Here is a 10,828-nt window from a genome sequence, read left to right on the forward strand (position 1 = left end):
AATTTATGCAGTGTTTTACTTATCTCTAGTACTTAAAAATGCAATTGTGCAACTGCAGTTAAGTATAAAAATGACAAATGCAGACTATTACAGTAATTATAATAATTTGTCTACTTCCAGATACAAATATCACAAACCTTCTTTAAAACATTAGAATGGCTGATCTCAGAGTTCAATATCCTTTGGAGTGTTTACTAAGTACTACGACAGAAGTCTAATGAAAGGAACAGGATAATGAAAAACCAGTCATTTAGCTTTTGAGCAATGGACTTAGTTTTGCATTTTACAGATCTCTGCTCTTGCCAGCCAATTCTAAAAATTTCAAAAAAAAAAAAAGTTTTTCAATAGTAGATACAAAAACCCACAAACCAGCCAGGTACAGTGGCTCACACCGGTAATCTGAGAACTTTGGGAGGCCGAGGTGCGCAGATCACTTAAGGTCAGGAGTTCAAGCCAGCCTGACCAATACGGTGAAACCGTTTCTACTAAAAAGACAAAAATCAGCCAGGCTTGGTGGCACATGCCAGTAATCCCAGCTACTCGGGTGACTGAGGCACAAGAATCGCTTGAACCCAGGAGGCAGAGGTTGTAGTGAGCCAAGATTGCGCCACTGCACTCCAGCCTGGAGAACAGAGTGAGATTCCATCTTAAAACAAAACAAAACAAAACAAAAAAATCCACAAATGACTTAACACTGACTACTCTTATTTAAGGATTTTTTTTAATCTCTGAGAGGTAATCCACTTCTTCACAATATAGGTTCCAACATTCTCAAATAATAAGCTGCAAAAGGCATCCTAGTTTTTGATAGAATGCATATTCATTTGAGCAAACATGGAACAAACTCTAAATGATGTGAAAAATGATATTATTCTCTCAAGACCTATAAGGTAGGGACACCAAGTCTTACTACTTCCATTAAACGCTGTGGGGGGCCAGGCGTGCTGGCTCATGCCTGTAATCCCAGCACTTTGGGAGGCCGAGGCAGGTGGATCACTTGAGATCAGGAGTTCAAGACCAGCCTGGCCAACATGGTAAAATCCCCTACTAAAAATACAAAAAAATTAGTGGAGCATGGTGGCACACACCTGTAATCCCAGTTACTTGGGAGGCTAAGGCAGGAGAATCGCTTGAACCCAGGAGGTGGAGGTTGCAGTGAGCTGGGATCACGCCACTGCACTCCAGCCTGGGTGACAGAACGAGACTCTGTCTCAAAAAAAACAAAAAAAGGCTGTGGGGCTTTTTGTTTCAATTACCGTAACCAAAGACGCCAAAAAACTAATTGGATTGGGGGTAGGGGAGAAAAACCTTTTGGGAATAGCAGGGGTAGGGGAGAAAGGCCTTTTGGGAATAGCAAAACCAGGCTCAGGTCCAGGTTACAGGATACCTACAATAGGCTTTTCTGTTTTCCTCTGAGCCTGCCTGAATCAAATAACTCAGGATATGGACTGAGAGCTTTGAAGACAGCTCAGCCCTTTCTCTTATGGTTCATAACGTACTTGCAGACTTCAAGGCAGTGTAACTCCCTACTGCCCTCAGATTACGATCCAAACACTTTTGAATAACTCCTCACTATTCTGCACACCAGGTCAGCAAGGCCAGTGCTAGTGAACCATATGGCAGTTCTCCAGTGGTATTCTACCTTTCATCTTTGCACACTGCTCTTTCTTCTTGTTAGTAGGTTAACCCCTGCTGTCCTTTGAAATTCAACTTGGAAGCCATCTCTTTCAAGAACACTTCTTTGACCTCTATTGTCCAACTCTCCCAAATTGGATTACATGCCCCATCCTAAGCACTGCTATGCTGTCACTGCCAGCTTACTAGTTTTCTCTCATTAATCTTTTTTTTTTTTTTTTTTTGAGACAGTCTCACTCTGTTGCCCAGGGTGGAGTGCAGTGACATGATCTCGGCTCACTGCAGCCTCTGGCTCCTGGGTTCAAGTGATTCTTCTGCCTCAGCCTCCCAAATAGCTGAGATTACAGGGGTGAGCCACCACACCCGGCTAATTTTTGTATTTTTTAGTAGAGATGGGGTTTCACCATGTTGCCCAGGCTGGTCTCGAACCCCTAATCTCAGGTGATCTGCCAGCCTCGGCCTCCCAAAGTGCTGGGATTACAGGTGTGAGCCACCCGGCCATTTCTCACAATCTTAAAGGGCAAGGACTGTCTTGACTATCCATCACTATGTCCCTAGGACATAGTAGAGCATAGGTTTTGGATTTCAAAGACCTGGGTTTGTATCCCCATCTTGTCATTTTTTAATTGGGGCCACTTGGACAACTTACAAAACCTGAGAGAACCCTTCCTATGACATGGGAAAAAGACCATATGCCTCATAAAGTTGTAAAGGCTTCAAAGAGATAAGGTATGCAGAGCATGGCTGGCACATAGTGAGCCCTCAATACGTTGTTTATAGTCAGAGGCAGGAACATGGGGAATGGAAATGACTTGGGGCATTCTTATACCAGATCAGCATTTTTAAAAGACAGAAAAACACAAAGAAAGGCACTGGTTCCCTTCGCCCCCTAAATGTTAAGAAAATCTGATGTCCATTCCCCTGAAAAATGCCCACAGAGAGAAAAAACGATTTCGGAGTTTCTAAGAATCCCTGATTGAGAAGTCCAATAAAAGCTTCCTTGAATTTGCTATGGCTTTTAAAAAAAAATGCTGGCCAGGCAGGGTGGCTCACGCCTATAATCCCAGCACTAAGGAAGGCCGAGGGGAGGGGGGCGCAGATCAACTGAGGTCGGGAGTTCGAGACCAGCCTGACCAACATGGAGAAACCCCGTCTCTACTAAAAATACAAAAATTAGCTGGGCATGGTGGCCTGCGCCTGTAATCCCAGCTACTCAGGAGGCTGAGGCAGAAGACTCGCATGAACCCGGGAGGGGGAGGTTGCAGTGGGCGGAGATCGTGTCATTGCACTCCCGCCTGGGCGACAGAGTGAGACACTGTGTCAAAAAAAAAAAAAAAAAAAGTGCTTAAGCTTGGTCAAGTCACTCTGAAGCTATCGGGAGAAAAATCAAGTGGCCCTAAGGAAAACATAGCCAATAAACCCAAGGAAACAAACTAGTTAACAGTTCTCACTACAGAAAGAATCCCCCACATAGAAGGCATTTGGACGATCAATATGCAGTGGAAGGCCTGGCGCGGTGGCTCACGCCTGTAATCCCAGCACTTTGGGAGGCCGAGGAGGATGGATCACGAGGTCAAGAGATCGAGACCATCCTGGCTAACACGGTGAAACTCCATCTCTACGAAAAATACAAAAAGTAGCCAGGTGTGGCGGGGCGCACCTGTAATAGAGCTACTCGGGAGGCTGAGGCTGTAGAATCACTTGAACCTGGGAGGCAGAGGTTGCAGTGAGCCAAGATGGCACCACTGCACTGCAGCCTGGGCGACCGAGCGAGACTCCGTCTCAAAACAACAACAAAACCCCAAAGAATGTTTCAATACGGTAAACAATTATGCATCTTGCAAAGGTTCTGGGGGGAAGGCAAGCAACATACTTAAAATATTAAGCCTTAACTTTTCCTGGATAGCCATTAAGAATCAAACAATTTGGAAAAATTCCTCTACACCTACTTAAGACTGTTTCAAATACTACGACTGAATCTTTCCAGCCTTTTAACACCACGCTGACAAGTCGGTTTAATAAAACGTAACTCTCCCCCAACCCCCGCCCGCCACAACTAATTAGCACTTTCAAAAAGTACTCGTTTTTCTGGTTACAGGGAAACCTCATGCTTCTCTAGTCCTGCAGGATGGTGAGGAAGGTTTGAGAAGAAATGGAGCGTCCGTGCTGGCCAATTACTGCACAGAAATAACACTTTTCCTTTTTGGCCAGGGGTGGGGGGAGAATCAAGTTTGAGGTCTCCACAGTTGATAACGCTACAACGATGACTAACGGGCTTCGGAACCACAGGCGATGCCGACCCTCCTCTGCTAGCCTTGCTCCCATCCCTCCCCCGATCCCTCCCCTAAAGGAAGCCTCGTGGCAATTCGGGTGATGAAACACCAAGCAACGGCCGGCCACGCACTCGGGACGCGCTCCTCGGCGGCGGCCCCGGCTCGTATCCACCCCCACCCGGTCCGCCCAGCCAGGGGGTGCACCGCCATAGAGGGTCCCAAGCCTGCACCCTCCCTGGCGTCGGGACTCCCCCGGGCCGGTCCGCCCCGGCCAACTTCCTCGAAGCCTCACGCGGACCAAACCTGGTCCCGGTCCCGCTGCCCCCGAGCCCCGAGTCACCTTCCCTATCACTCCATCCCGCCTCCCAGCCTGCACTCCAGATGGTCAGCCAGCGGAGCGGCGCGGCACGCAGAGAGCTGGGGGAGCGGCCCTCGTCCTTGTCGCCGTAGTCCTCCGCCACGGCCGCAGCTACAACGCCAGAGACGGAGCTGGCCGGGACCGCGCGCCTCTAGTCGCTCCGCGTCCCCTGGCACCTTCTCTTGCGTGGCGCCGGGCAGGCAGGCAGGCAAGCAAGCAAGCAAGCAAGCGGGCGGGGTCGGCGCCCCAGGAAGGGAAAGAGCGCGAGGGCCGGCTAACGCCGCCGCCGCCGCCGCAGCCGCCGCCGCCGCTGAGTCAGCGCGAAGCGCGCTCCCCGCGTCGGTGCCGCGCGGGCGGGCGCCGGCGCCAGCAGTCTCATGGAGAGTGCGGGCGGCAGCCCGCGGGCTGACGCCGGAGGCCTACAACTCCCAGCATGCAGCGAGCGGGCGGCGCTTCCGGGCGGCGAGGCGCACACGCGCTCCCTGGCGCTCGCCGGAAGGCGTGGTCGCCGGGGCTTGAGGTGCATGCCGGGATGAGGCATCCGGCCCAGGAGTCCCTACCCAGCTCCTAAATCCCCGGCTGTGTCTGCGTGGTGTCAGAGCTCAAGCGTCAGGTTCGCCCCGTGCATTCCACAAAGGGCTTCTAGTAGTTGAGAGTACGGATTCACGAATCAGGATGACGTGGTTCTAACCACGTGTGAGTCAATTTAATTGCTTGTCTACGGCCCCAAGTGTCCCGAGTACAGCAGTGTAAAGCTCTGATGAGTGCTGACAGGTTTTCAAAATTAATTAATTTATTTATTTATTTATTTATTCTTTGAGACGGAGTCTCGCTCTGTCGCCCAGGATGGGGTGCAATGGCGAGATCTTGGCTCACTGCAACCTCCGCCTCCGGGGTTCAAGCAGTTCTCCTGCATCAGCCTCCTGAGTAGCTGGGATGACAGGCGCGCGCCACCATGCCCAGCGAATTTTTGTATTTTTCGTAGAGACAGGGTTGCACCATGTTGGACAGGCTGATCTCGAACTCCTGACCTCAAGTGATCACCTGCCTCGGCCTCCCAAAGTACTGGGATTACAGGCGTGAGCCACGGTGTCCGGTCCAAAATTTATTTTAAACAGACTAAAATTTTGTCCATGAAAAGAAGGAGAGCATTCTTAGGAAGTCCTACTCACGGGATCTTTCCATGCTACTAAATGTCACTTCATTTATTTGGTCACAGATTTATTAATTTATTAATGCAACATAGAGGCAGTGTAGGCTTAGGCTGCCTCGACTTGACTGCCACTCCGCCTCCTCACTAGTTGACCTCAGGCACTTTAGTCTATCCATGCTTCAGTTTACTCGTATGTAAAATGGGGATTGTTAATAGTACCGACCTCAAAGGGTTTCTGTGAGGTTTGAGTTAATACATCTGTTTGACACACAATGTGCTCAATATTTACATTTCATTGTTGATTATTCAATATGTACTAAATACAGACTAGGTTGCTGCCACAGACTACAAACAAAACTTGGAGAGGGAGGAATGGTAAGAGCATAGAATAAAACTAATGTTTTAACAGCTACCTTTATTTAGCTGTCCAAGACACTACACCAGGCATTTCCTATATAAAATACCTTGAATCACTCTTGCATCATGTTTCTAATTTATGTGTTTAAAATGTCAGGCTAGTGGCTACAAGATGTCGCTAAAGGAGAACTGGGTTTTAATTTTTTCTTGTTTTTAGAGAAAGGGTCTCGCTCTGTTACCCAGTCTGGAGTAGAGTGGTCATAGCTCACTGCAGCCTTGACCTCCTGGGCTCAAGCAATCCTCCTGCCTCAGCCGCCCAAGGAGCTGGGACTACAGGTGCATACCATCATACCTGGCTATTTTTGTTTGTTTTTGTAGAGATGGGGACTTGCTCTGTTGCCCAGGCTGATCTCTAACTCCCAGGCTCAAATGAACCTCCCACCTCAGCCTCCCAAAGTGTTGGAATTACGAGTGTGAGTCCCTGTGTCAGGCCTTAATTTTCTTCACGCTGCTCTCAGTTGGCTTCCCAACGAAATAGGTTCTTTGTTGTTCTGGCATACAAATTTTCTTTTGATTGTAATCCTTGCATGCATTATGTTTCTACTATTCAAATTATTAATTATTCAAATTAATTATAAACAAGAAGTATCTCTTGTTTTACTTCTGAGAAAACCAAAGTCATGGTACTCTCAAGACTAGAGATAATTCAACAAAGCCTGTGAATCTCCCTCATTTGGAATCTCTCTGGGCCCAATCTGTTTTCCACTGCTAGGGCGCTGCTGCTAAAGCTATATCATATGAAACCACCCTCCCTAAAAGCTCAGGGACCATCTCCAAATAGGAGGGCGAGTGAAACTGTAAGAGCTGGATTGATGGGTGGAATCTGGAAGCTAAAGTAACTCCATCTTTGGTACTAATCTGCCATGTTGGTTTCTGATTAACCCTGTTCCCGGAAGGCCTCTAAGACTTCAAGTTGTGTGAGAGCACATACTGTAAATTCTGCCCTTACGTCAAAACAGCCTTGATGTTATTGTACTTCAGTTGTCTACACATCCTGATGTGGTTTGGCTGTGTCTCCACCCAAATCTCATCTTGAATTGTAATTCCCATAATCCCCTCATGTCATGGGCGGGATCAGGTGGATATAATTGAATCATGGGGTTGGTTTCCCCCACCCTGTTCTCGTAATAGTGAGTTTTCATGAGATCCGATGGTTTTATAAGGGGCTTCCCCCTTTGCTGGGCACTCATTCTTCTCTCCCCTGCCGCCATGTGAAGAATGATGTGTTTGCTTCCCCTTCTGCCATGATTGTAAGTTTCCTGAGGCCTCCTCAGCCCTGAGGTACTGTGAGTCAATTAAATCTCTTTCCTTTATAAATTACCCAGTCCCAGGCATTCCTTTATAGCAGTGTGAGAACAGACATAATACACATCCCTTCTGAATTACATATACCCTTTCCATATGGGGGTTAATGGTGAGGGGATCCACCATCTTGTTTCACTGCTGCTGGAGACACAGACATGGCTTTTTTCACAAGTTGCTATTGAATGTTTCTTTCTAAGAAAAAAAATCTCAGGCTAGGATTTCTGCCCTACCTATTTCAGTATATCTTTCAAGTCTAGCACAGTGCCAGCCTGCTAGTTTCAACTCAATAACTGAATCATTGCATGAATTCTTATATTAGCTGTGATGATCAACTGTGGAGTATGAAGGCCCAATACTAATCTTGGGCTGAGTGCCTCTGCAATCTGTATGTTCAGCATATTCCAGCCTCATCCTAAAGAATATGGCAATTCAATCTATCGTATTATAGATGTCTTTACTTGCTGTTTTGTTTGTAAATTCATTTTATGGCTACTTCTTATGTTGAATGTCATACAAAGCCTATCTTCAGTTTATCTAGTAACATTAGCTCTTTCATTTATGGTAGTTGAAATACCTAGAATTGTAGAAATCTCTTTCAACTTTGTAAACTCATATTATTTCAGAACAAATAAAGAGGCTAGGCGCGGTGGCTCATGCCTGTAATCCCGGCACTTTGGGAGGCTGAGGCAGATGGATCACAAGGTCAAGAGATCGAGACCAGCCTGGCCAACACAGTAAAATCACGTCTCTCCTAAAAATACAAAAAAAAAATTAGCCGGGCATGGTGGCACATGCCTGTAGTCCCAGTTACTTGGGAAGCTGAGGCAGGAGAATTGCATGAACCTGGGAGGTTGCAGTGAGCCGAGATCGCGCCACTGCACTCCAGCTTGGGCAACACAGTGAGACTCCATCTCAAAAAAAAAAAGCCGGGTGTGGTGATGCATGCCTGTAATCCCAGCACCTTGGGAGGCCGAGGTGGGTGGTTCAGGAGGTCAGGCGTTCAAGACCAGCTTGGCTAACATAGTGAAACCCTGCCTCTACTAAAAATACAAAAATTAGCAGGACGTGGTGGCACATGCCTGTAGTCCCAGCTACTCGGGAGGCTGAGGCAGGAGAATTGCTTGAACCGGGAGGTGGAGGTTGCAGTGAGCTGAGATCGCACCACTGCACTCCAGCTTGGGCAACAGAGTGAGACTTCATCTCAACAACCACAACAACAACAACAACAAAAAGAACAAATAAAGAAGCACTTGGTGGAATCCAACTGAAGAGGACCTGAGAGAGGTATTACATTTGACCATTCCATATTCTGCCTCCTCCGTCCATGAAGGGATGGGCAGTTTCTCATCTCAGATGAAAATGTTAGTCATCAACATGTTGACAAATAACACTATCATTTTGTAACTGCCCAAAAGGCTCCTTTTGTAACTGCCCAATAGGTTCCCTGCTGCCTAGACAGACCCAATTTATCAAGATAGGGGAATCTCAATAGAGAAAGAGTAATTCACATAGAGCTCCCTGTATGGGAGACTGAGTTTTATTATTATTCAAATCAGTCTCCCTGAGCATTCAGGGATCAGAGTGTTTAAGGCTGATTTGATGGATGAGGGAAGGTCAGTGAATTGAGAGTGCTGATTGGTTGGATCAGAGATGAAATCATAGAGAGTTGAAGCTGTCCTCCTGCGCACTGAGTCAGTTCCTGGGTGGCGGCCACAAGATCAGATGACCCAGTTTTTTGATCTGAGTGGTGCCAGCTGATCTATCAAGTACAGGGTCTGCAAAATATCTCAAGCACTGATCGTAGGTTTTACAATAGTGGTGTTATCCCCAGGAACAATTCGGGGAGGATCAGAATCTTGTAGCCTCCAGCTGCATGACTTCTAAACAATAATTTCTAATCTTATGGCTAATTTGTTAGTCCTACAAAGGTAGTCTAGTCCCCAGGTAAGAAGGGTGTTTTGGGAAGAGGCTGTTATTGTCTTTGTTTTAAACTATAAACTCTAAACTAAGATCCTTCCAAAGTTAGTTCAGCCTATGCCCAGGAATGAACAAGGACAGCTTGGAGTTTAGAAGCAAAATGGAGTTGGTCAGATCAGATCTCTTTCACTGTCTTGGTTATAATTTTGTAATGGTAGTTTCAATTTTAACATAAAGCATGTATGCTTGCATATGACAATGCTTTTATGTATTAATTGCCAACATTTTTGAGCATGTTTGCCAAACAGTTTTTTTTTGTTTTTTGTGTTTTTGTTTTTGTTTTTGAGACAGAGTTTCACTCTTGTTGCCCAGGCTGGAGTGCAATGGCGCGATCTCGGCTTACCGCAACCTCTGCCTCCCAGGTTCAAGCGATTCTCCTGCCTCAACCTCCTGAGTAGCTAGGACTACAGGGATGTGCCACCACACCCGGCTAATTTTGTATTTGTAGTAAAGACGGGATTTCTCCATGTTGGTCAGGCTGATCTCGAACTTCTGACCTCAAGTGATCTGCCAGCCTTGGCCTCCTAAAGTGCTGGGATTACAGGCATGAGCCACTGCGCCTGGCCGTCAAACACAGTTTTAAAGTGTTTATACATCGATCCTCACAACAACTCTACGGAGATAGATACTATTATTATCCCCATTTTATAGACAAGGAAACTGGAGTGCATAGAAATTAAGTAGCTGAACTGGGATTCATTTGTAGTCATTGAAATACAAATAAAAAAATAAAAAAAAGAGCTGGGATTGAAACACATATAGTCTGACTCTAGAGTGTGTGCCACTAACCTATCTCTCAAATGAAGGTCCATTAGGATTGATGACAGTGTAGGACTATAGTACTGAGTCTGTTCTTCCTATAAATATGCTCAGAAGGCCCTTTCTTATAATGACAAAACTTTATTTGTACCTGTCCCATGTCTCCCTTTTCTTTCAATTGCTGAAGTACTTGAAAGAATTATGATAGATAACATTTGTATATGTGGTCCCTTATGGTTTTCACCGTGCCTCCATGTATCTTCTAATTTGTTCCTCTAACATTGTAGGGATGGAGCAGGTATCATCATCACCATTTTAAATTTACAGATGAGGAAACTAAGGTAGATCTATTTTAAGGAACGTATCCCGAGTTACATAACTGGTAAATGGTAGACTAGAACCTTGGATTCTTGATTCAAGATTTCTTGCCTCCAGTACATCACATTCGTTTCCTGTACGTACTCTTCCTTTCCTTCACTTTTTGTAATCTGTTTTTTCACTCCCAAGTCACTCAACTAAAACTCCTACAAATTTTCCAGTCGTGGGACCATTTTTATTCATTTATTCTTTTCTTTCAACTTCTCTGTTGACTATTTCCTTCCTCTTCAGAATTCTCTTCTCTTTTGACTTCTGACCCTATATTATTATTAAACTCCTTTTACTTTTTTGACCATTCCTCTTTGTCTTCCTCACCATATCCTTTTGCTCCCTTAACATGTTTTCTTCCCCAGGCCTTTGTTCTTAGCCATCTGGTTTTCCTTTGCCTACACCTGCTCCCTTAGTAAATTATCTATTTCTGCAGTTTCAACACGCAATTCTATGAAGATGACTTCCAGTTCTGTACTTCTGGTCCTAATATTCTGTACTGCCAACTTGCATTCACAGATGCCTGCATGTCTCACCAGCACCTCAACTCTAACATGTCTGCAATGGACTAAATGTGTGTGTCTC

General features: G+C 45.9%; 1 protein-coding gene across 2 annotated transcripts in view; it reads right to left on the reverse strand.

Annotated features, from left to right (window-relative positions):
- Positions 1–4,776, reverse strand: part of XPOT (exportin for tRNA) — a 44,184-nt gene extending 39,408 nt beyond the window's left edge. The window contains exon 1 of one of the 2 annotated variants that reach the window (XM_016923101.4): positions 4,249–4,776. The gene's annotated coding sequence lies outside the window, so the exon portion shown is untranslated. The remainder of the gene's footprint in view (positions 1–4,248) is intronic. The other variant, XM_016923102.4, reaches the window with a different exon arrangement.
- Between the last annotated feature and the right edge of the window lie 6,052 nt (positions 4,777–10,828).

The sequence above is a fragment of the Pan troglodytes genome, chromosome 10 (assembly GCF_028858775.2).
Source record: "Pan troglodytes isolate AG18354 chromosome 10, NHGRI_mPanTro3-v2.0_pri, whole genome shotgun sequence".
NCBI classification, from domain to species: Eukaryota; Metazoa; Chordata; class Mammalia; order Primates; family Hominidae; genus Pan; species Pan troglodytes.